The sequence below is a fragment of the Saccopteryx leptura genome, chromosome 3 (assembly GCF_036850995.1).
Source record: "Saccopteryx leptura isolate mSacLep1 chromosome 3, mSacLep1_pri_phased_curated, whole genome shotgun sequence".
NCBI lineage: Eukaryota > Metazoa > Chordata > Mammalia > Chiroptera > Emballonuridae > Saccopteryx > Saccopteryx leptura.
The window spans coordinates 231191035-231216542 of record NC_089505.1 but is presented as its reverse complement, the minus strand read 5'-3'; the positions used below and the strand labels follow the sequence as shown (position 1 = coordinate 231216542).

At 37.4% G+C, this 25508-nt stretch overlaps 1 protein-coding gene and 1 pseudogene across 2 annotated transcripts in view; one reads left to right on the top strand and one right to left on the bottom strand.

Annotated features, from left to right (window-relative positions):
• Window positions 1-25508, top strand: part of LRRTM4 (leucine rich repeat transmembrane neuronal 4) — an 870522-nt gene that overhangs the window by 80945 nt on the left and 764069 nt on the right. The gene's annotated exons all lie outside the window — the stretch shown is intronic.
• LOC136397853 (lysosomal-associated transmembrane protein 4A pseudogene) lies at window positions 24016-24763 on the bottom strand (annotated as a pseudogene).

Sequence of the window (25508 nt, the reverse complement as noted above, 5' to 3'; positions counted from 1 at the left end):
GTGTTTATGGACTAGAAGGATTAATATCATTAAAATGTTCATACTACCCAAAACAATCTATAGATTCAACTACTTCCTGTTAAAATATCAATGGTATATTTCACAGATATAGAACAAATATTTTAAAAATTTATATAAAACCAAGGAAGACCCCAGATAATCTCAGCAATCTTTTTTTTTTAATTTTTTTATTCATTTTCGAGAGGAGAGAGAAAGGGAGAGAGAGAGACAGAGAGGGAGTGAGAGAGGAGAGAGAGACAGAGAGAGAAGGTGGTGAGGAGCTGGAAGCATCAACTCCCATATGTGCCTTGATCAGGCAAGCCCAGGGTTTCGAACCTGCGACCTCAGCATTTCCAGGTCGACGCTTTATCCACTGCGCCACCACAGGTCAGTCAGGCAAATCTCAGCAATCTTGAGAAAGAAGACCAAAGTTGGAGGTATCCCAAAACCTGATATCATACTATACTACAAGGCCATATAATCTAAGCCTGGTACTGGCATTAAAACAAGCATACAGATCAATGGAACAAAACAGAAAGCTCAAAAATAAACCCACACCTTTATGGTCAATTAATATTTGACAAAAGAGGTAAGAACATACAGTGGAGAAAAGACAGACTCTTCATTACATGTTGTAGGAAAATTTGGGTAGATAAATGCAAAAATAAATAAATAAGTAAAACTAGACCACCAACTTATACCATGCACAAGAATAAACTCAGAATGGATAAAAGGTTTAAATTTAAGTTGTAAAACTATAAAAAAGTCTAGAAGATAACATAGGCAGGAAGATCTCAGACATCTCTTGTAGCAATAGTGTTGCTGATATATCTTCTTGGGCAAGGGAGACAAAGAAAAAATAAATAAACAAGTGAGACTAAATCAAATTAAAAACCTCTTGCAGAGCAGAAGAAGCCATCAACAAAATCAGAAGGTAACCCACTAAATTGGATAACCTATTTGCCAATGATATATTTGTAAGTGGTTAATTTCCAAAATATATAAAGAACTTACAAAACTCAACACCAGGAAGACAAACAATCCAATTTTTAAAATGGGCAAAGGACCTGAATAAACTGCTCAACAGAGAACACACAGATGGCCAATAGATGTATGAAAAGATGATCAATGTCATTAATCATCAGAGAATGAAAATGAAAACCACAATAGGGTATCACCTCACACCTACCAGAACGGTTTTCATCAAAAATCCACAAAACAAATGCTGGCAAGGATGTAGAGAAAATGGAACCCTTGTGCACTGTTGGTAGAGATGCAGATTGATACAGCCATTGTGAAAAACAGTATGGAATTTTCTCAAAAAATAAAAATGGAACTGCCTTTTGACTCAGCAATCCCACTTCTGGATATATATTTTAAGAGTCCTGGAACACAAATTTAAAAGAATATATGTCCTTTTTTGCTAAAAAAGAGAAATCATGTACATGGACAATAGGGTCATGATAGGGGGAGAGGTAGAGGATGGTAAACAAGAATAAATGGTGATGGGTCAAGACTTGACTTGGTGGGGGTGAACACACAATATGATGTACAGAGATGTGTTGTAGAATCAGAACCTGAAACCTATATAATTATGTTAACCAGTGTTACCCCAATAAAATAAATTTAAAAAGAAAAAAATGTTTATTGCAGCATTATTTAAAATATCTAATATCAGGAAATAGCCCAAGTGCCCATCAGTAGATGAGTGGATAAAAACAGCATAGTACCTTTACACAGTGGAATACTACGCAGTTGTGTAAAAAAATAAACAACAACAAAAAAAGGAAATCTTACCTTTTGCAACAGCATGAATGGACCAGGAGATTACTGTGCCAAGTGAAACAAGCCAAGCAGAGAGAGACAAATACCATATGATCTCATTTATACATGGAATCTAATGAACAAAATAAAGTGAGGAACAAAACAGAGACAGACACCCGTTTCCAGCTTCAGAAAAATACAAAAAAAAAAAAACAAACAAACAGAGACAGACACATGGACACAGGGAAAAGACTGACAACTGTCAGAGGGGTGTGGTTTGGGAGGACTGGATGAAAGAAAGTGAAGGGATTAGCCAAAACATATATCTACCTACCACACAGAGACGGACCGCAGTGCGGTGATAGCCACAGGAAAAGGGAAGTGGGATCTAGGTGCAGGTGGGCAAAGGGGAAAAATGAGGACAGAAGAGACTTTGCTTCAGGTGAAAGGTGCATAATAAAGGGTGCAGGTGGTGTTTCTTTGAGTTGTACACTTAAAATATGTATGGATTTGCAAACCAATGACATCCCAATAAATTCAATTATAAAAGTGTTTTTGCATCATCACTATATGAATCCTTTTCACTTTTCTTTTGTACTAGTTTTCACTCAGACTTCGGACACTACAAACTCAAATGACAAATAGTTCTTTGATTCATTGAAGAAGTTTTGACTTCATTCCCAAATATGTTTTTATATTTTTTGTTACTTTGTGACTGACTCCCCAAAGCCTGAGTTACTATTTTCATTACTTTGCTATGCTTGTAGAGGGGAGTGACACATTTTACCAAATCCGAGTTACAGAGATTGCTAGAGTACTTCTTACAAAGAAAAACTGCATTTGTTGCAGGAGGTTCATATAACAAGGACATTGTGATTTTACAATATCCATCTTTACAGTGGTATCTGGTTGTGGCTATAGTCCAAACTCTGACTCTTGCTTACAGCAATAAAATAAAAGAAGACATACAGTAAGGTTAATGTTAAATCTTTAAATAAAGCAAAAAAAGGTATAGGTCATATAGAAACTTGACCAAGTTAGGCCTTCCCAGGGCTAATTATCATAGATCACTATAGTGCTAAGGTAGTTGTAAAAATAACCTAAATATTTTTATTCTCTTAATTTTTAATATAACTTATAAGTTGTCATTGAGAATGATCAGCAAATACTGTTATGAGTGCAAATCAATATAGAGGAGAGGTTCTACCAGGAGCTGTTTGGCAATGTCTGGAGACATTGTTACAACTAGGCAGTGGATGGGCAACTGGCATCTAGGGAAGAGAGACTAGGGATGCTCCTAAAGTTCCTAAACAGCCTAAAATCTACAGGATAACCTCCACAAATAAAGGGTTATCAGTCCCAACCAAGATGGCACCTGGACCTGGGCACTTAGCTATATATCAACAATGTCAAGGCTGTGAAAACTTTCTGTAGAGGAAACGTAACATGTTAGTTATTTAAATAAGTGAATATATTGATTATGACATGCCGAGTATTACATTTAGTAAAGTATTGATTTGAGCTGCCTATAAAAATTATATGATGATGATGCTGTTTTGAAAGTGTGAATTTATATTGTAGGTCAGTGTCTAACCTGACCTCAAAAGAACTCAGAACATGGCCTTAATCATGCTCAATTTTCTTAAAGAAGATGCTTGAGACCTAAACAAGAAAAATTAGTGCCTGAAATATCTGGACATTTCTAAGCATAAATCAGTAGGAAATGACCAATTTTTGCTGAACATCAGTGTGTGAGTGTGTGTATGTGTGTGAGAAAGAGAGAGAGAAAGAGAAAGAGAGAAAGAGCAGGTGCATATACTCTGCCTTTCAACCTATTTTAAATTTAAAGTCCTCTGTAGTAAAGTAATAGAAGTAAATGACATGACATGAAGATGAATGAAACTGACTCATTTTTCTGGTATTTTTTAACAGATAGAAAGCTAGAGGTTAAAGTTACTTGTAGAAAGTTGCCAATTATCAGTGGATAGTCACTCTTATTTTAAATCTAATGATTATCATGCTTGGCTGAAATTAATATTAAAAGATTGTTACATTTTTAAACTTTACATTTGAACTTGATGTCTTGCAAATTACAATAGCAATATATGATTACTGTATGAAGTGAAATAATAAATACAAAGAATTATCTATGTAAAAACATCATGTGCCTTTGTTTTATCTCTTTATATTTGCTCCCATCCCTGAAATAATCTGTCAACCTTGAGTTTGTCCCTCCACATAGTTCTTTATTAAAAGTAATATAATAAAAGGAGACATCTGTAGTTGCAAATGTAAATAATTACATCACCACAATGGAAGATTTAACTTCAGAAATTATAAATTTTTCTGGAAATACAAAGGTTATTTTTGTTGAGGAAATGATCTCCTAGAAACTTTGTGAATATGTGACTTGCTATGTGTGTATCCGTATGATCCATATCTCTTCTAGGTGGACAATATTCTAAGTATCTATCCATGAACACTTACCTCCAGCATTATTGTTGTTCATTAATGTTGCTCATTGCTATAGTAATAAGAAATAAATTTTTAATTCTTAATTATCACCCTACTAAAAGTGCCTGATACCAACCTCATTTTGGTAGTATCCAGTTAGTTTTATTGACCTGTTTAAAAGGACTTCACAGGCATTTAATATAATTTCATTAAACAAAACTCTTACGGTATGGCTAAGATCTGGTCAGTTTGCTTTTGCCCATATGTCTCTTTGTTCAAACTTTCTTTTTCACCTACTTACTACTGTTTGTTATTTTTTCTTAGGATTCAAACTAAGAGTCTTATTGTTGTTAATATGTGGTTGCCTGATACTGCTATAGATATGGATCATATTAGTGAAGACATGTAACTTATAAATGAGTCAATCAACAATTTCATATCAAATGTTTATATTTGGAAAGCTGTTATACTTTATAAAAATAATACAAGACACATCTGTGACTTCGGAAAATGTTTAAATTTATATTGTATGTTTTTCTTCCGTGGAATTCAAAATGCTTCACGTGTTATATGTTTCATCATCATCCCAGAATCTCATTTAGCTCCTGTAAAAGAAATTATAATAATAATAACTAAGCACCATTCATTGTGTGCCAAACATTAATAAAACAGTACAGCTTATATGTTTAGCTCAAGAATATGATGCTTCCAGGATTACTAGAACTTTAGTTATAATACCCATTTTAACAAAAATAGCTATATGCACCATTTGCTCACCCATCTGTATTTTCCAAGTGTGCAAAAGTAATAAAATGTTTAATGAGATTACACAGATGTTATATCTTTGGTAGCATCATTGTTTTTTGTTTTTCTTGTGTTTTTTTTCTGGACAACTACCAAGATAGCTAACTGATGGATCTGTTCCAGTCTGACACCTCTTCCAATTTCTGTGACTCATTGGAGCAGAAGTCATCTTGTATAAGTTCAAATGCGATCAGTTTGTTTTCACTCTTCCTTTTGAAACCTTTCTAGAATTAAAGGAAAAACAAAACAGCATACAATGCCCTGGTTGGATTGACTCCAGCCTACTTCTGCAGTCCATCTTACACAGCTTTCCATTTTCCCTGTCTATTGGAGCCACACTGCCTTTCTTTGAGACTTTTTTTTAAGTGAGAGCAGGGAGATAGTGAGACAGACTCCTGCATGAGCCCCAATCGTGATCCACCTGGCAACCCCCACATAGGGCCAATGTTTGAATCAACCAAGCTATTTTTTGTGCCTAAAGCAGACATGCTCAGACTAACCAAGCTATCTTCAGTGCCTGGGCCAGTGCTTGAACCAATTGAACCACTGGCTATGGGAAGAGAAAAAGGAGAAAAAGGAGAGAGGGAAGAGAAGAGAAGTAGATGGTTGCTTCTCATGTGTGCCCTGACTGGGAATTAAACCTGGAACGTTCATACACCAGGCTGACACTCTATCCACTGAGCCAATTGGCCAGGGTAAGACTCTTTTATTAGCCACATCTCTCCTTACATCAAGACTTTTAAGTATGTTGTTATTTCTGCTAATAATGTTAGAAGAAGAAGGAAGGTTGGAGAAGTGGAAGAATATAAGTAACTAACATGTACTGAGTGAAACCTTACTGTGTTACAGGAGTGACTAAAGCATTATACATGTATTATAACTCAATTCTCACAATGGCCAGTAGAGTAAGATTATTAACATCAATACCTAGAACGATCCTCCATACCTTATCCATAAAGTTAACACCTTTTGGCTCAATAGGATCTCCACCTGGTATCACCTTTTTAAAAACATTATTTTTGATCTCCTTGATCTGGCTAAATTCACCTTGCACCTCAAAATAGAATGCTCTACACGGGGCTTTAAATACCAAGTGCTATGAAAAAAGGGAATGTCTTTTATTTCTCAGCATTGAATTCTCAGATTTCCCAGAGGACCTGGAACATATTATCAACAAATATTTGCCATATCAATAATGCATATTTGACATGGGGGGATTTAAAGAACTTTCACACATATTCAAACAATTTCAGGCCTTCGGGAAACTGATAAAAGAGAGAAGAGTTTGACACATACAGCTTGGAAGAAAGTCCTCTGGAAGGTATTAATGTTATCACCACATGATTGTTGTAGGTGCTATCAATTAGTCATAAAGTTTTGATTCTGGAAAGAAAAAGAGTTTTGAGTTGTGGCATATAAAATTTCTTCTTGCTTCATCAAAATACATGAGCTACTGAGTTTTAGGAAGTTTGGAATGCCATCAATTTTAAAACTCACCATTGTTTTACATGACTTTCTTAGGAAGAAAATGAAAATATGACAAGATGCATTCTTGTCAGTTAGAATCTTGTATATTTTACTTATCAAAATAATGCTTTTAGACTATGCAGAGCATGTTACATACATTGATAAAGAAAAATGTATGTAAGATAAATTGGGTATAGCATTTCTGAGACCGCTTCCTACTTAGCACCCTACTCTTTTGTATCAGATTTTAACCCAGAGTCTTCCGTGAGCTTGTTTTTTTTTTTTTTATATTACATTGCTCCTTAGAACAGTGAAAATATTGGTAGGGCAGATTTTCTGAAAATAATACTTATTGTCTCTGCTTCACTTGCTTGTTTCCCTGTCTTGTTTTGTTTTGTTTTTCCAAGCCAATGATTTACAGTCTGAAGTTTTCTATATATTAACTAAATATATTTAGTTAATATATATATATTAACTAAAAGACAATGTCTAGACAATAGTCAGAACTCATATCCCTACCTCAAATGGATTTTAAGTGGTTTATTGACTAAAGCAACGAACAGACACAACTTCTACTTAAGCGGCCTGAAAAAAACGTTTTATACTTATTCAAGCAAGAAAATCTGTGTCCAACTTCTATTTACATAGTTGACTGTCATGAGATGTGAAAAAGATGTGCTTTGAAAGCTTATTAAAATGTAGTTAGTGATTATTTACTGTCAACTATGTGGTGAGTACTATGTATGATAAATAGTTGTTTTTTTAGCCATTTTTCACAACTCAGGCCAAATAAGCTTATATCTCCATTTTACAAATGAGGATAAAGGGTCAAAGAAAGAGATTCATTGACTTGCCCAAAATAAAATAACTACTATAAAAGCTGACTAGAAAAACTTCATTTTTAGATGTCAAATAACAAAGTTAGGTGATTGTGAGCATTATATGAGGTAATCCATTTAAAGTCCTTAGTATAATATTTGGAAAATAGTAAGTACCCAATGCACATTATTTATATCATTCATTTGTTCAAGTAGTTGAAAAAGTTTTTTTTTCACTTTTTTTTTTTGAAAAAGTGTTTTTGAACATCTACATGGGACAGATTACTGTTCTAGGCAATGGATATAATTAAAAATATAATAATAATGAAAAAGCCTTGGTCCTTGCTCTTCTGAACATTTATTCTAGTGGATATTGAACAATATTTTTATTTTCAATGCTAAGAACTTTGTTTAAATAAATTATACCAATCATCTTTATTCAAGTTGAGATAAGGATGCTTAGACATTAAGCTTTTACCAAGTTTATTAAAGTATACAAATTCATTAACAAAGTTCGTTTTCTTAGTAGGCAATTTCAGCAGTTTTAGTTCATTCTGACAATGGTTTTTGTAAGAATAGCTAAAGTAAGCAATTCCAACATGTACAATTGTACAATGACAAGACTTCTTTATTGAGAGCAAATAAAACTTTTGTATTAAAATGTACATTTTTTTTGTGCACAATAAAAATCTATGTGACTACAAAAGAAAAACACATCTAAATATATTCCTAAGATATTTGAAACTATACTTATTTAAATCAAATTTATTGTTAAGCATATTTAGTGTTTTGAAAATAATATGTAGAATAAGATACCACACTCATTAGAAATAAATTGTGTTTTCACTGCCTTTATAAGAATGAATTCAGTATGAGTTAATTCATCACTACTGAAGTAGTACTGATTTGCAAGCTTAAAGACAGGGGTGGCTTAGTTTTAGTTTATTTGCCATTAATATGCTGAGCATAATATCCCAAATAAAATTATTTACACAGCAAATATTTAATTCCTTAGTAAACAGTGGAAGGAAAATTTATGATTTTTGTCCCCATTGGATTCCATACTTCCATGTAATTATCCCTCATACATGATATTTTTACATTCTTGAGCTTATTTGAAATATATTCAATTCCATCCCTTCTTCTTTGACAGTGTCATGATAATTTAATTATTGTACTGCAGAATAATTTATTATTTGATAAGACACAGATTGCTTTCTATATTTAGAGGTACAGTACAACTTTTAAGAGCACTATCTCTGGGATCAGATTGTTTGGTTCATTTCACTGTGACATTTAAAATAATACTCAATTATTTCCAGTCTCAATTACTTTATTTATAAAATGGCAATAATGGCATTGCCTTCCATGTAGTTTTGGTCTGAAAGTTAAATGAGATAATGCATGTCAGACAGAACAGTGCTGGCCTTCAGATAGTGTATAGTTTAGTAGTAGTATAGAAATTGTTGTTACTACTTTTACTACTTCAAAGAGGTCCGGTCTTTTTTTAACATACTAATACTTTTGAGTTCCAAATATAATTATGTTTGGATTCTGATTATTATTGCATTAAATTTAGAGACTAGTTTTGGGAAATAGTGATTTTTACTATAATATGCGTCATTATCCAGTAGATTTATTTATTTACTGATTGCTAATTTCTTTTTGAAAGACAGTTACTTTTTTCCTAAGCTCTCGAATTCAGTGCAGATTTTCAGTTTTTCTTGTTAGATAATGAAAGAGTAATAATAAAGTGATGAAGATTTCCATATATGGCTGTTTGTCTTTATTCCATAAAATGCAAATATGGTAGAAAAAAGAGTAGAAAAAGAGAAGATAAAAATAATAAGGTTTAGCATTATAAATCCTTGGACTGTTGGTAACTTAAAGATCTGGTGAACTATCTCTAATTTTTTTCAACATTCTCAAATTTGGTTTTGGTTTTATTGCTCTTTTATAGATAGAGCACCTTAAGCTTAAAAAGGTCAAGTAATTTCAGTTTCAAGTGACTTGAGCCTGAATCTGATGATCATGAACTTAACACTCTTCTGTTTTATGTTCTTACTGTCTATAGAACCTGTAAGTGCAGTTTGAGTTCCTCTCTCTCAAATAACCTAAGAAATAAGACTATTTCTTAAGTATTAATTGGCAGGATAACTTGGTTTACTTTGTTATTAATTCCTATTTCTATTACATTATGTTAACAAAAAAGGTCTATATATATTGCTCACAAAAATTAGGGGATAATTTATCGCTTCATATTCATTTTGAAATATCTCATAATTTTTGTGAGCAGTATATTGTATGCTTTTCAGAAAGCTTTCAGATTATATTCTTGCTATAAATGAGACCTGCTTTTATAAAATATTCCCAGAATGAAGAATTTCTATCTAAGTGGTTCACAGTTTAATATGTCTTTGTTTTTACTTATGCTAATAACTTTTCTTTTGAGAAAGAAAGAGAGAAAGAGAGGAAAGAAGGGACAGAGAGAGAAAAAAAGCATCAACTTGTTGTTCCTTGTGGTTGAACCATTGATTGATTGCTTTGCATATGTGACTTGACTCGGGCTTGAACCAGTGATGTCAGGATCAAGTCCTGACCAGGGTACTAACTGGTGACTTCAGGGTCCAGCTGGGACTCTTGGGATTAAGCCAGCGACTCCAGGTATGGGCCAGTGACCTCTGGATTCGCAACCCCATTCTCCAGCTGGGAACCCAGGGATCAAACCTGCAACCTCAGCTCTCAGGGAGGACACTCTATCTACTACACCACCAACCAGGGCACAAATTTATTTTTGGAAAGATTTTGTTAATTTATATATTTTTTAATGATCATTATAAAGGTAGGAAAAGTAGCTTTTAGATTTTAATATATATTTTATTTCTACCCCACCTGCAAAACGAGCATTTTTGAATGCTGTTTCAAATTTGTGTTACTATTCACATTATTACTATTAATTTCTGTATTATGCAGTCTATGTCAAGATTATTTTTGAAATTTATATTCAATGCTATAATAGTACTTATCACTGTACTATAATACATAAATTTTGTTCATTTTATAGTTTAGCAATATAGTGTGTATATATTTTATATAAACTTGTATGACATTACTCAGACTGAAATGAGAATATATTCATTACAATATTGTTATCTAGCTCTCTTTGATTTAAAGAAATTTAATAAAGATAATATTTATACAATAACTGACCTCAGTGACAAAGATTTAAATCTGCATGACAGCTTAATAATAATTTCACTGTGCATATAAAGTACCTATATTTAAATAAATATTGTTAATTATTTATAATTGCTTAATTACATCTACATAGTTTCTCCTCTGCTTCCATTGGAGGAAATAAAAAAAATTGTATAAGTACTCACTGAATATATAGTTACTTATTTTATTGTTATATTCAGGAGAGAAAAATATTTAAAATGGACTAATATTAAATGGTCTATAGAAACAAAAAAATCTAAAGTGGATATTATGGCCTTATGTTTTCTATCAAACATGATTCAATTAATTTTAGAAATGTACTTTTATGTTCTTGTTAATCATTATAACTTTACAAAAGCAATGTTAATATTTTATATTTATTTAGTGAGTTAAATGTCCTTATTAGAACTATAATTTTCTCCAATTCAAAGAGTTTTTTACTTTTTAATATGAAAAGGTTATGGCCCAATTTCCTCATAGCAACCTGTTGGGTTATTTTTTAAAATATTTTTTTCAAATATCGGGTGTAGTAGCTCTAAAACTCTGGTTTAAGAAGTCAGTGGGGTTGAGATAATACAATTATCTTGTTTTGTTTTCTTGCATGAGTCAACAAAAAGAGTTCATTAGAAGGTTGGATCTCTGTTAATAGAAAGCTGTTTTTTTTTTTAAATAATTTTATTTTTTTAATGGGGCGACATCAATAAATCAGGATACATATATTCAAAGATAACATGTCCAGGTTATCTTGTCGTTCAACTATGTTGCATACCCATCACCCAAAGTCAGATTGTCCTCTGTCACCTTCTATCTAGTTTTTTTTGTGCCCCCCCTCCCCCTTTCTCTCTCCCTCTCACCCCTCCCCTGTAACCACCACACTCTTATCAATGTCTCTTAGTCTCACTTTTATGTCCCACCTACGTATGGAATAATGCAGTTCCTGTTTTTTTCTGATTTACTTATTTTACTTCGTATCATGTTATCAAGATCCCACCATTTTGCTGTAAATGATCCGATGTCATCATTTCTTATGGCTGAGTAGTATTCCATAGTGTATATGTGCCACGTCTTCTTTATCCAGTCATCTATTGATGGGCTTTTTGATTGTTTCCATGTCCTGGCCACTGTGAACAATGCTGCAATAAACATGGGGCTGCATGTGTCTTTACGTATCAATGTTTCTGAGTTTTGGGGGTATATACCCAGTAGAGAGATTGCTGGGTCATAAGGTAGTTCTATTTTCAGTTTTTTGAGGAACCACCATACTTTCTTCCATAATGGTTGTACTACTTTACATTCCCACCAACAGTGTATGAGGGTTCCTTTTTCTCCACAGCCTCTCCAACATTTGCTATTACCTGTCTTGCTAATAACAGCTAATTGAACAGGTGTGAGGTGGTATCTCATTGCTGTTTTGATTTGCATTTTTCTAATAGCTAAAGAAGATGAGCATCTTTTCATATATCTGTTGGCCATTTGTATTTCTTCCTGGGAGAAGTGTCTGTTCATGTCCTCTTCCCATTTTTTTTAAATTTTATTTTTTTATTTTTTTATTTTTTTATAAATAAATTTTTATTTTAATGGGGTGACATCAATAAATCAGGGTACATATATTCAAAGAAAATATTTCCAGGTTATCTTGTCATTTAGTTATCATATCCATCACCCAAAGAGAGATCGTCCTCTGTCACCCTCTATCCAGTTTTCTTTGTACCCCTCCCCCTCCCCCTCTCCCTCCTTCCCTCCCCCCACCCCCCATAACCACCCCACTCCTGTCCATGTCTCTTAGTCTCATTTTTATGTCCCACCAATGTATGGAATCCTGCAGTTCTTGTTTTTTTCTGATTCACTTATTTCACTCCGCATAATGTTATCAAGATTCCACCATTCTGCTGTAAGTGATCCGATGTCATCATTTCTTCTAGCTGAATCGTATACCCTGGTGTATATGTGCCCCATCTTCTTTATCCAGTCTTCTATTTTTTTTTTACAGTGATTAAAAGCCTTTAAGGAAGCTCTTGGCCAATACAGCAAGAATCCATAAAAGAGTAGTGTCCTTAACATGTTCACCAAGTCCAAGTTGGCCCCATCACCATGCCAAATCCCTGAAAAATGCAACCCAACCACAGTTCAGTCTGTTAGGAGCTGTCACAGGGAGCAGGAGTCCAGGAAAAGTCCATATCCAGGAAAGTCCGCATGGCACTGGAGTTGTCACTATTCTATACTTTGCAGCTCATGTCCAAGTTCCAGTGACCGCTGCTTCTAGCTGGTAATGATTCAGGTAGACTGGAAAAGCCATTTGCAGCATGCGTGGATATGGAGCTTCTGTTCTCCTCTGCCAGGAGAGATGAGAGCAGGTTGCTTTTCCCTGGAGCTCTGCGACTGTAGCATGGTAAAGAGAACCTTGGGATACACTAAGCTGGGTGGCAAAGGTAGATTCATAATAGAAGTTGGCAAAAGGGGGAAAGAGAGCTCTAAATTGGAAGTAGGTCCCAGCCTGAAATATGAGTGGGGCATTGAGGTAGGAGGGATAAAGGAAACACTATATATTAAGCAAAGCAGCAGAAAATAGGACTATCAATACCCGCAACAGAGATCTTTGAGGGAAGAATAAAAAACCTGACTATTCAGGCAAAACATAGTTAAGTGGCCCTTGTGCAAATGAGATCAGTGTACCTGCTTCTTGGAAGAAATACCCTAGGCTTGTCCACAGTATTGTAGATGGGGCCGACGGCCCTGGGCACCTTCAGCCTTCAGTGGCAAACCCCAGCTTTCTGGGCAAGGTTAGGTCATAGGTGGCTGGAGCAGGGCTGGAAGAGACTGAACCCTCCCTTAGAGGAGCGAGGGGGAAGCCTACCTTCCAGTGTCCCTGTTTTCTCAGGCATGTAAGCCTGGCAGGCTTTAGCTCAATGACCTTCCTTTCCACTATTGAAGCAGGATCCAGATGGCATCCTATGAGACCCCTTTGGGGCGTTGGAGTCTTTAAGGGTGTATCTTAAAAGCTGGTAGTTCCCTTGATCTCTATTGGGCTTTTTCTGCCTCTATGTATCTTAAAAGCCATGCTCAGAAGATCTTGCTGAAGGGTTTGAGGATCCCCATCCGCCTATATCAGGGGTCCCCAAACTACGGCCCGCAGGCCGCATGCGGCCCCTTGAGGCCATTTATCCGGCCCCACCACACTTCCGGAAGGGGCACCTCTTTCATTGGTGGTCAGTGAGAGGAGCACATTGACCATCTCATTAGCCAAAAGCAGGCCCATAGTTCCCATTGAAATACTGGTTTGTTGATTTTAATTTACTTGTTCTTTATTTTAAATATTGTATTTGTTCCTGTTTTATTTTTTTACTTTATAATATGATATGTGCAATGTGCATAGGGATTTGTTCATAGTTTTTTTTTTATAGTCCGGCCCTCCAATGGTCTGAGGGACAGTGAACTGGCCCCTGTGTAAAAAGTTTGGGGACCCCTGGCCTATATAAATCTTTTTCATATATCTGGAGCTATTTGGAAAAAGACAAAACAGTGTTATTAGCTGGATCTAATAAAGAAGGTAGTAGTTTGCAGGCGAAAAAGATTTGGTGTCTCCTGTTCATCAGCATTCAAAAGAAATGTAAATTTTTTTTAAGTAAAAAGTATGATATGGTAGATCCGTAGGAGTTCCAGGATATGACTACCCCCTTTAAAAAAAATTATTTTAATTGACCTTAAAATGTTTGCTGAGTACACTTAAATAATACCTTAACTTTAAAGATTGTAAGCATGACAAAATACAGTGAATGCTTTTGCTCCATATGCAGGAGCATTTCAGTTTAGCCAGTTTAGGAAATCCAATAATAGAACAATGCATACAGACAATGAGCTATAACATTCTTAGCAGCCTCTTCTGTTCTGACAGAGGTTACTATAGATCCGGAATATGTATCCACTGTAATGTAGACATATGACTGTTTGCCAAATGAGGGTATATGAGTAACATCCATCTGCCAAAGTTGTCCTGGTAGGGGTCCTTGAGGGTTAACTCTAAATGAAGGGGCAGTATAGGACCCCTTGGACAGGATTTCCCAATCTGCCGTACTACTTCCCGAGAAAGTTGAAACTGTTTACATCGGGCTGCAGCGTTCTGGTGATGAATAATATGAGACTGACTTGCACGGTCTGTCATGGTTGCTCTATATAATTTTCTTTTGGGTAGCTTGATCAACAAGGGCATTCCTAGGCTCTGGCCGGTTGGCTCAGTGGTAGAGCCTTGGCCTGGTGTGCAGGATTCCCGGGTTCGATTCCCAGTCCGAGCACACAGAAGAAGCGCCCATCTATTTCTCCACCCCTCCCCCCCTCCTTCCTCTCTGTCTCTGTCTTCCCCTCCCGCAGCCAAGGCTCCACCAGAGCAAAGCCACCCCGGGCACTAAGGATAGCCCCATGGCCTCTGCCTCAGTTGCTAGAATGGCTCTGGTTGCAACAGAGCAACACCCCAGATGGGCAGAGCATTTCCCCCTGGTAGGCATGCCAGGTGGATCCTGGTCAGGCGCATGAGGGAGTCTGTCTGACTGCCTCCCCATTTCTATCTTCAGAAAAATACAAAAAATAAATAAATAAAAGAAAAAATACAACAATAAAAAAAATAAAGAAAAGAGAAAAAAAAGAAAAGAGAAAAAAAAAGGGCATTCCCTTGTGCTAAAGCTCCAGGGAGCATGAAGTGAGCTTGAGTATGTCCTATGAAACATGGAGCTCTATGTTGACATATAAGTCTTTGAAGAAGGAGGAACTGCTGAAATAGTTCATCAGCATTTGTCCCTAAGACAGCAGTCTTTATAGTGCAAACACCATAAGTAAATATTTGCTGTCTGTCTATACATTAAAGGGGGAATATGGCAAATGCTGAAAAGCCATGATCTTTGTGCCCCTCCCCTCCCCCAATCCCCTCTCTTTCCTCCCCCCACCCTGTAACCCCAATACTGTTGTCCATGTCTCTGAGTCTCATCTTTATGTCCCACCTATGTATGGAATCCTATAGTTCTTAGTTTTTTCTGATTTACTTCTTTTGCTCAGTATAATGTTATCAAGGCCCATCCATGTTGTTGTAAAAGATCCTATGTCATCATTTCTTATGACTGAGTAGTATTCCGTAGTATATGGGGATAGAAGAGGGGCGGGGCACAAAGAAAACCAGATAGAAGTTGATGGAAGACAATTTGACTTTGGGTGATGTGTATGCAACATAATCAAATGTCAAAATAACCTGGAGATGTCTTCTCTGAACCTATGTACCTGATTGATCAATGTCACCCCATTAAAATTAATTTTTAAAAAAGTTTAGAGAAAAGGTTGACAAATGATTTGTCTATACAGATAAAATATTACCTTTATACCTAAAGTGGTGCCTATAGAATATAGTTAAATATTAATTTAATGCTGATAGCAGAAAATAAAGTCTTCTGAAGAATAAAGGCGCATTTATACTTCTCTTTTACTATATTTTATCATCTAAAGTTTGTATATTTTTACTTCTTTGATTAATCCATTTTAAATTTTTTAGAATTTTTATGTTTGTTGAATGAATGTCAATACTGGAGGTAATGATTTCTACAACAAATTAATCTTTCTTCATTTGGTCTTAAACTTACGTACTTCTAACAACAAGGTTTACTCCTAATGTTAATTTTATTTTTTGGCACTATATAATTACACAAAATCAGTTATATTAAGTATGTCATATCATGAGTTATTGTATATATATATAAATTAATGTAATTTATTTTATATAATTATTTAACAAAATTAGTTGTGATAGTCAAAGATAGACAACTTTTCTATTTTTAAGACTCTATCCATTATTAGACTAGAATCATTGATATCAATCATCTTGAGGCCAGGGTATATATCATGGTCTTTTGTAATTCAACCATTTTGCAATATAGTTAACTTTATGAAATGGTGTATAGCCTCTTAATGATTTTAGTTTCTATTCTTGGCATCCTTTCTTATAGTACCCCATGAAAATACACAGCATCATCACAGAGGGGGGCAATTCAATAATTTTAGTATTGTTTTTGATATATTTCCTTTTACACTCTATCTTGTTTAAAATTATCAATGCCTGTCTTAACCATATATGTTCCCAGATAAATAAAGAATCAAAACTACCTAAGGAGAGATATTAATGTGATAGAAATAAAGAAATTCAAAATGACTGAGGACATAAATCAAACAGCTCTCTGATACTATTTCTTTCCCTTTGTGATTATGGTTAAGGTAATTGTTTTTTTTTTTTTTTTCCTAGCCTTGCAATTAAACGTTTTGTTTAATTTTTTTACTTTTATTTTGTTTGTTTTATTTTATCCCCATAATTTTATTATGTAAAGTGATATTATGATATTTATTTTAGAAACAAGAGATTTTGCATAAACAGTTGGTTAAACTGTTTAAGAATTTTCACATCTACAATTTAATTAGGAACTGATTGAATAATAGAACTGAAAACATGTCTTATAATGCAATTTTATTCCATAAATTGTAGAAATGTCTTCAACTTTTTTAATTACTTGGCTTCAAATCTTCAACATGAATTATATGGTCATAAGAATCTCAAAATTAAAATCCCAACCACTGATAAAGAACATGGTTACTTTAAGTATAAAGCAGTGGTTCTCAACAAGGGGCCATTTTGACCCCCAAGGTACATTTGAGAATGTGTGGAGAGATTTTTGCAAAAAGTGACTACCAAATATACCTTCTGATATTTAGTGTATCAAGGATAGGGATGCTGTCAAACATCCTACAATGCACAAAAGAGCCCATCACAACAAAACATTATTAGGCTCAAAATTTTAATAGTACCAGTAGTGCTGAGAATTCCTAGAACTGGAGAACCAGATCCACTGAGTTAGGAGGTAGACATAAAACCATCACCTTAAGTTTAGTATACAGTGTGTCCGTAAAGTCATGGTGCACTTTTGACTGGTCACAGGAAAGCAACAAAAGAAAATAGAAATGTGAAATCTGCACCAAATAAAAGGAAAACCCTCCCAGTTCCTGTAGGATGATGTGGCAGCATGTGCGCATGTGCAGATGATGATGTAACACCGTGTATACAGCAGAGCAGCCCACGCCATGCCAGTTGAGATGTGGCATGAGGAGAGGTACAGAGGAGAGTTCAGTGTGTTCTATGGCTCGCTAAATTCAAATTCGTGACCAAAGTGCAATGTGAATATCGGTGCATTTGTAACGAAGCGCCACCACAGAGGAATAACATTATTTGGTGGGATAAGCAGTTGAAGGAAACCGGCAGTTCGGTGGAGAAACCCCGTTCTAGTAGGCCATCAGTCAGTGACGAGTCTGTAGAGGCTATACAGGATAGCTACCTAAGGAGCCTTAAAAAATCTGTGCATGAGCCCACATCGAACCACACTGAATAGGTATGAAACTGGGAGAGTTTTCCTTTTATTTGGTGCAGATTTCACATTTCTATTGTCTTTTGTTGCTTTCCTGTGACTGGTCAAAAGTGCACCATGACTTTACGGACACACTGTATACACTTACTCACCAGAATCCCTATTATTCCCTATGCTTCTGATGATATGATATGGTTATTTAAAGTAGATTTGTTTTGAGTATATTTGGTTTTAATTTATGATTTTACCACCTATATTGGCTTAGTAACTTTGGGAAGGTCACTTAAACTTTACTTTAAAAAAGTTATTTTAGTATTGATTGATGTAGAGAGAGAGAAAGGGAGAGGGAAGAAGAGAGAGAAAGAGAGAGCAGAGAAACATCGATTTGGTGTCCCACTTATTGTCGACAAGTCCTGCCGGGGGTGAGGACGACAGAGATGCAAAGACCCGACTCTGGGGACCAGGTTCAGTGATGCAGATCCACTTTATTCAGGAAATAAGCTAGCTTATATACACAGGTTCAGCCTATAGGGTGTTACAGTGTGTCCTTCATAGCCAATGGCTGAAAGATCAGGGAGCTGCATGGTTGGCGCTAAGTCACTTCCTTATAGCAGGCGAGCTTCCTTCCTGGGTATGCCCAGGAGGGTTCTGGGAGCTGGAGTATTCTCACAGCATTGCATCAGCCACAGCTGCTAGGAATGCATTCAGTTCATGTACATAGGACCTTAGCCACCCCCCTCATTCCTGCCATCCTGGCAGGTCTTACACTGTCCCAAAGAGGAGCACGTGGCAATGGCAGTCAGCATTTCCATCGCTGCTCTGGAGAACATGATGGTATCAACCCCTATGTCCCAAAATGTCAGCAAACCCACCAGCGGCTTAGCAGGCACTCCCTGCTGTTCCAGCAGCCACTCTGCGGTGCAAGCCTGGCTTCCGTTCATCCTCCCACCGCAGCTGCCACTGTTTACCTTCTGGAGTCTGTGAATCGCAACTCCAGCCCAATTCTCCTCATCCTCCAAAGATGAACTGAAAACACCAGCTCGCGCTGCCGGGCTCGAGCCCCGGGCTGCCGCCGCCTGCATCTGTGAGTCAGCAGTCACTATAGCACACAAGCAAGAACAGAGCACCAGGGCCTGGGGGCCAGTCAGGGGCAATTCTCTGGGCCCGCCCCACCAAAGCCTCCACATCCCCCCCAGGTGATGGGGCGCACACACCGGCCACGAGGCGTTCTGGAGCACTGAGGACCTCCTCCCCTCAGGTGTAGTTGGTGTGGAGAAGGCCAGGGCTATAGTTTTGGACAGGTGAAGACTGAACCACTTAGTGGGTGCCCAAGAAACCCTGTCAAGCAGGTTGGGGCTTCCTGGGATCCAATTTGGCTGAAAAACACAAGCGTAACCTCTCCCTTGTGTTAGAAGAGGGTGTGATCCCCAATACTATGCCGTGGCTGGGTCCTTCCAGAGTCATTTCAGAGAGCGGGTCTGGGGAGAGAGAGAGCGAGAGATACAGAAAAATAGACAAGACAGAGAGAATGAAAGAAAAAGGACACATGGGGGCGTATAGCCTGGCCCATGGGTCTGCAGCAGGAACATGTGTTGGAGAAAATGGCATCTGAGAAGCTGGGGTGGGGCATTGAGCACCGGCAGGGAATGTGGAAGTAGTGACTTCCTCTTTTTCTGGAGGCAGAGCTGATGGTGCAGTTAGCAATTCAGTTGGTTTCTGCGCATTCAGCCACAATTTTGTCAAACTTGGAGGCTAAACTACTTTCCTCCTCAGTAGAGGGGGATGAATAGGAAGGTAGGGGCCCCCCAGAGAGAGAGGCAGCCTGCAATATCTTTGGCACTAGCGGAAGGTCCCCAGGAGGAGCACTGGTCAGGCAGGCATGTATCACTAACAGGGCAGGAGTGAGGCCGAGAGGGAAGGCCCGTCCCTCTTGTACCTCGGCCGAACGAATGCTCCGGAGAGCTCGGGCCCAAGTATCTGGGTCCCAGAGAGGCACATTTTGGAGCCAAGAATTGAAACCAGAGAACCTCCCAGTAAATACAAAGATCCTTTTCTCTAACTTCAACTCGCCTACTCTGCAATAGGGCATGCAGGGCTCGAGCCTGCGGGGATAGAGAGTGTGGGAGAAGGTTTCCCATTGCAGAGGTCACTCACCTGTCCCTTGGATGCCGGTTAGGTCCCTGCCCCACGTTCGGGCACCAATTGTAGACAAGTCCTGCTGGGGGTGAGGACGATGGAGACACAAAGACCCAACTCCGGGGACCAGGTTCAGTGATGCAGATCCACTTTATTCAGGAAGTAAGCTAGCTTATATACACAGGTTCAGCCTATAGGGTGTTAGAGTATGTCCTTCATAGCCAATGGCTGAAAGATCAGGGAGCTGCATGGTTGGTGCTAAGTCACTTCCTTATAGAGGGTGAGTGTTGGGCAGATAAAATGTATTATGCTCACTTTGTTAAAGATGGTGCTGCCCACGTGAGGCCGTCGTCCAGGTGATATTAATGTGTGTTGGGGATCGTTGTAACCTGGGGCTTGGTTTTGGGATTAAGCCTTTCCCACCCTGTTTGATGTGGGGTGGTACAATCCAATCATGCCTCAGAGAAGTGACTTTGTATTAGAGACTTCCCTGTTTTGTATATTGGATTAAGGGTTTGAATCTACACTATAAAATGGGATGGAGCGGGAGCTTGTGCTCTTGGTTCCTGAGATTATCATTAGAAGAGAGAGCAGAGGAGAGCAGAGAAAGGTCACGTGGAGGAGGCCAGGAGAAGCAGCCAAGATGGTGGAGTGCTGAGTGAGATGCCAGTTTGTGTAGAGTTTGTATTTGGGATAAGGAAGGAGATGGGGAACAGAGGTGAATAAGTCTGGTGAGCTAGAAACCTTTGATTCTAGGAAACTCGGATAAGTCAGTGGCTTTGTGAGCACTGAATGTGAGTGGGTTTTGGAGCCCAGTGTGTATTTTTACTTGCCCGCCGGGTGCAAACTAGAATTAAAGACTATGGCCCATCAGTTTTTGGCTCCGCTGTTTCTTTACCGACTGTCCGAATCCAATGCGAACCTGCATGGGCTGGGCGGCTATGATGGCAGCCCTGATAGCCCTGGCTTCTGGCTTTACAGTGAGCTTCCTTCCTGGGTGTGCCCAGGAGGCTTCTTGGAGCTGGAGTATTCTCACAGCATTGCATCAGCCACAGCTGTTAGAAAGGTGCTCTGTGCTCCACCCCAACTTATTTATACATATATTTGGTTTATTCTTGTATGTGCTCTGAGCAAGAACCGATCCCATAACCTTGATGGGTCCACTCTCCAACCAACAGAGTTACCTAGCCAGGCTAAACTTTATGGGAATGTTATAGTAGCAATTTCTAAGTTGTAGAGTTGTGGGTTTTTTTTATATCTTTTTATTTATTTATTTATTTATTTTTTACAGAGACAGAGAGAGAGTCAGAGAGAGGGATAGACAGGGACAGACAGACAGGAACGGAGAGATGAGAAGCATCAATCATCAGTTTTTCATTGTGCATTGCAACACCTTAATTGTTCATTGATTGCTTTCTCATACATGCCTTGACCACAGGGCTACAGCAGACCGAGTAACCCCTTGCTCGAGCCAGCGACCCTGGGCTCACGCTGGTGAGCTTCTGCTCAAACCAGATGAGCCCTCACTCAAACTGGCAACCTCAGGGTCTCGAATCTGGGTCTTCCGCATCCCAGTCCAACGCTCTATCCACTGCACCACCGCTCAGTCAGTATAGAGTTGTTTTTAAGGTAAATAATAGAATCAAAACACTGAACACCCAGACTGTAGAGTAAGTACTCAATCAATGGCAGCTACTAGGTCAATTTTGTGCACCAGTGGTTATGAAGATACATCAATTGTGGTGTGAAAATATTTAACTTTTTTTCATAGCTCTAATTATTTTCTGTCATTGGTTCTTTTTAGCTTGGTCAGTTGTTGGTAAATCCAATATATTCATTAGTTTCTGAACACATTAAAGGTTACTGTGTTATTGCCGAAGTTGCATGTATGTTTCTGATGCTCATCAAAGCCTTTATAAAGTGATTGAATTCTTAGCCACTATTGGCCCAAATTGGTATCTTGTGAATTTTTTTCATTTCCTTCTTTCCCTTTCAGCAACAGCTATACCCCTCTGACATTTGGAAGACAGTTTTACTGATCTGGGCCCAGATAGTGACCACACACCCCAAACACCTCATTCTACCTGTTTGACATGTTGACCTTATACCACACTCAGAATGCTCTATTGGAAGTTATCCTACCATTTTCCCTATGTGGTAAACTCAGTAGGATAATCTCACATCTAAATATTGTAGCCAATTTTGTGTAACTTTATTGTGTGACAATACATGTACAGGGAACTGTAGATGTGATGTTTACGCAAGCCCATGAAAAGAAGCTAAATGAATTCTCTGCTCTAGAATCTGAAAACTTACCTAGAAATTTATTGTTCTCCTTTCATGAAGCTCAGACAAGGATGTCATTGCAAGTAGAAAGGAGCATTTCCAAATTCTACTTGATTGTTTTGTTCTTATGATGCTTTTCATGTCTCAGCTCAAAGTTGGGTGGAGAGGTTTATCTACTCTTTCTGTAGCATCACAATGGTTTGGATGTTTTTTTAATACTCCCGTTTGTAGTAGGACTAGCTTTTGAAAATCCAACTGCCATGGAAGTTGTTTGTGTTTAATCTCTGCTATGGTTTCTCTTATTAGATAATAAAATGGTTGAAGGTGATCAATGAAGAATTAAAAATGGATAAGTAAGCTTACCAAAGTATTATTTTATCAGTAATTAATTTCTCTTTATTTCACATATACTTCACTTCATAATGAGATTACTTTATAGGTAGTGTTTAGCTTTCAGAAACTTAGGCAGTTGTATATTTATTAACATTAGTGTAAGGTTGAGATGGAAGGTAATTTTTCTGTTGACGTAGAAACTTGTTTTGATTTCATGATACATTGCTGAATCTCTTTGATCTTTCTCAGTTCTTATTTTCTCAAATAAAATATTACAGCTTTCAATACATTCTGTTTTTCTCATACTTCATTCATAACTTTTTCCTCATCTATTTTTTCTTATGCTCATTATTAGGGAAGTAAATGGGGAGTCTTGTGAATCCTTCTATAAGGTGGCAGTCTTCAAATGATTGAATGCCTTTCCTTGCCATGCAAGAAGAAGGCTCTGGCATTCAAAGGCATATATAGAGTGAAGAAATTTAATTTTTAGACACACATGTAGTATTTCTTAAATTTAACCTGCCTGAGAACTATTCAGCAGAATAAATTTTTTTTTCTCCCATCTCCTCTATCACAATTACCCCTCCCCTGTTTTACTCAGCTACCATCTTTCCTCTGATGAGAGGTATAGAAATTTGGCATCAAATAAAGAATGCTTTCTTTCCAAAGGATGGCTGTGGGAACAAAGCAAAGAAAGTGTTAATGGTATTGAAAGGGGCAGTGTCCTATATCATCCTAGTTACATGCTTCCTGCTTATATTTAAAAGAAGACTGCCCCTTTCAATACTGCTTACCAACACTTTTTTTTTCATTTTAAGATATTTATTAAAGCATCTTATCACAAAGATGAAAAGACATACAAATTAGAAACATGCAACTGTCATCTTCCATGGTTAAATTAAAATAATTATTCTGTTTTCACAACTGAAAACTACAAATCTTATACCTAACTCACCCTGAATATTTTATTTATTCCTTCTAAAAGTATACAGGGGAGCAAATAACCAAAGTTCAAACTATTATATAAAAAAACTGCAAAGTTAAAAAAGAAAATTGTAGAGAATGCCCCTCCTCCCAATTAAAGGCAAACAATGGCACTTTGCTTTTGCTTAATCCAGACTGTCTTCAAAAACTACTAAAGTTTAATGCACTTAACAACAAAACAACAATAAAACCTGAATTTTATAGGTGTTCAAAAAGTTTTTTAGTGTTTGAAAATGGATGCTTAAACAAATAAAAATGTATTTTATAGCAAATAAATTTGAAGAGCCCTGTATTACAGCATTCTGTAAAATAAACAAGAGAAAATGCTGGTATAGGGTTTTCTGACAAAGGCAGAAAGAATGTCTTCAGGCAGGTGTGTGAGGAGGTGGGGTGCCTTTTCAAGCATCCTCAGTGCCATTGCATAGGTTAGCAAAACATACTGTGGAGATGCTTCAAAGGCAACAATCTCTGCTGTGCTTTTGTTGTTGATATACCTATAGCAGTTCCGAACACACTTGATTAGATAAACCTTAAAATGATAAATAAGGCAAAGAATACAAGAACAATGAACAGGAGGAAACTGGAATTCAAAGCCAGAAGGTCATCTTTATAGGGAAAACCTAATAATTGTTCCCCATATATTTGATTCTTGACAAATAAATCAGAGAACAGAGAGCAACCAGGCAACTGAAGACGAAATAAAAAATCAGTAACAGAAAAATGAAATAAACCAAACTATTTGATAAGAAATCGCTCTATAAACCAGCATTGAATTGATTGTGAACATATACGAACAGAGACAGCAAAAAGTACAAAGGTATTATTTGCCATTCTCTGCGATGAATAGTAATCACCAATTACTTCATTCTGAATGTTGACAGACAGCATTGGATTTGGACGAGTTACCACCACAGGCAGCAAAATTGCCATGAATTGGTTTAACACAATATGCCAGGTCCCCAGTACAATCGTCCTGGTGCTGACATGGCAATAGCAGCAGCACCAGGGGCTATAAAACTGGTCATCAAGGTTCTGTTTGAAAGTCAGGAACACCATCAAAAATTTTGTGGGTCTTGTTCGGAACACTGACATAGGTTTTCTGCCAAAAGGTTGAACCCAGCCAGCTCACTAACTGGGTCCAAAATCAAACACCTCGTCTTCAAGGCTGCCCTAGCCCGGGGCCCAGCTGGCTACTTAGCACCTGTGTCCTGGGGGATGAACGCTGTTCTCCAGACATGTGAGTTTACATCTTGCTCCACTTTCCCTGCATACCAGCCAATGGAAGAGCAGACAGCTGGGTGGACTTTGACCCTTGATTGGAAAATTTTGGAGAATGACAGGAAGTCACTCCCAATCAGCAGTGCAACTTGCTTCAGCTCTTGAGTGATGGCAAGGGCTGGTTCTGGGGCCTAGGATCGTTGGGGTTGGGTGGAACCTGATAGGTCACCATCTCAGAGATAAGAGTGACAAGTAAAAAGGCATTTAATAGGAAAAGGGAGATGTGGGATGGATAGCTGGCAGAAAGAGCTAAAGGACTTTTCTAAGTGACATCTTTGTCACGTACTGCTTTGGTGGGGTCTGGGGGTGCAGCGGTTAACACTTTCTTGGTGTATGTATGTGTATATATGTTTGTATTCAAATGCACAGATATAAGCCAAATGTGCATTTATCTCTTAAGGTCTCTGTCTACCTATGAAAGAAATAGAATTTGCAGAGAGAAGGTAATGACAATGATATAAGCCATATGTTGATTTTCACTTAAAAATACATTTACTTTTTTTTGTATGTGTGTATTTTTCTGAAGTTGGAAACGGGGAGGCAGTCAGACAGACTCCCGCATGCACCCGACTGGGATCCA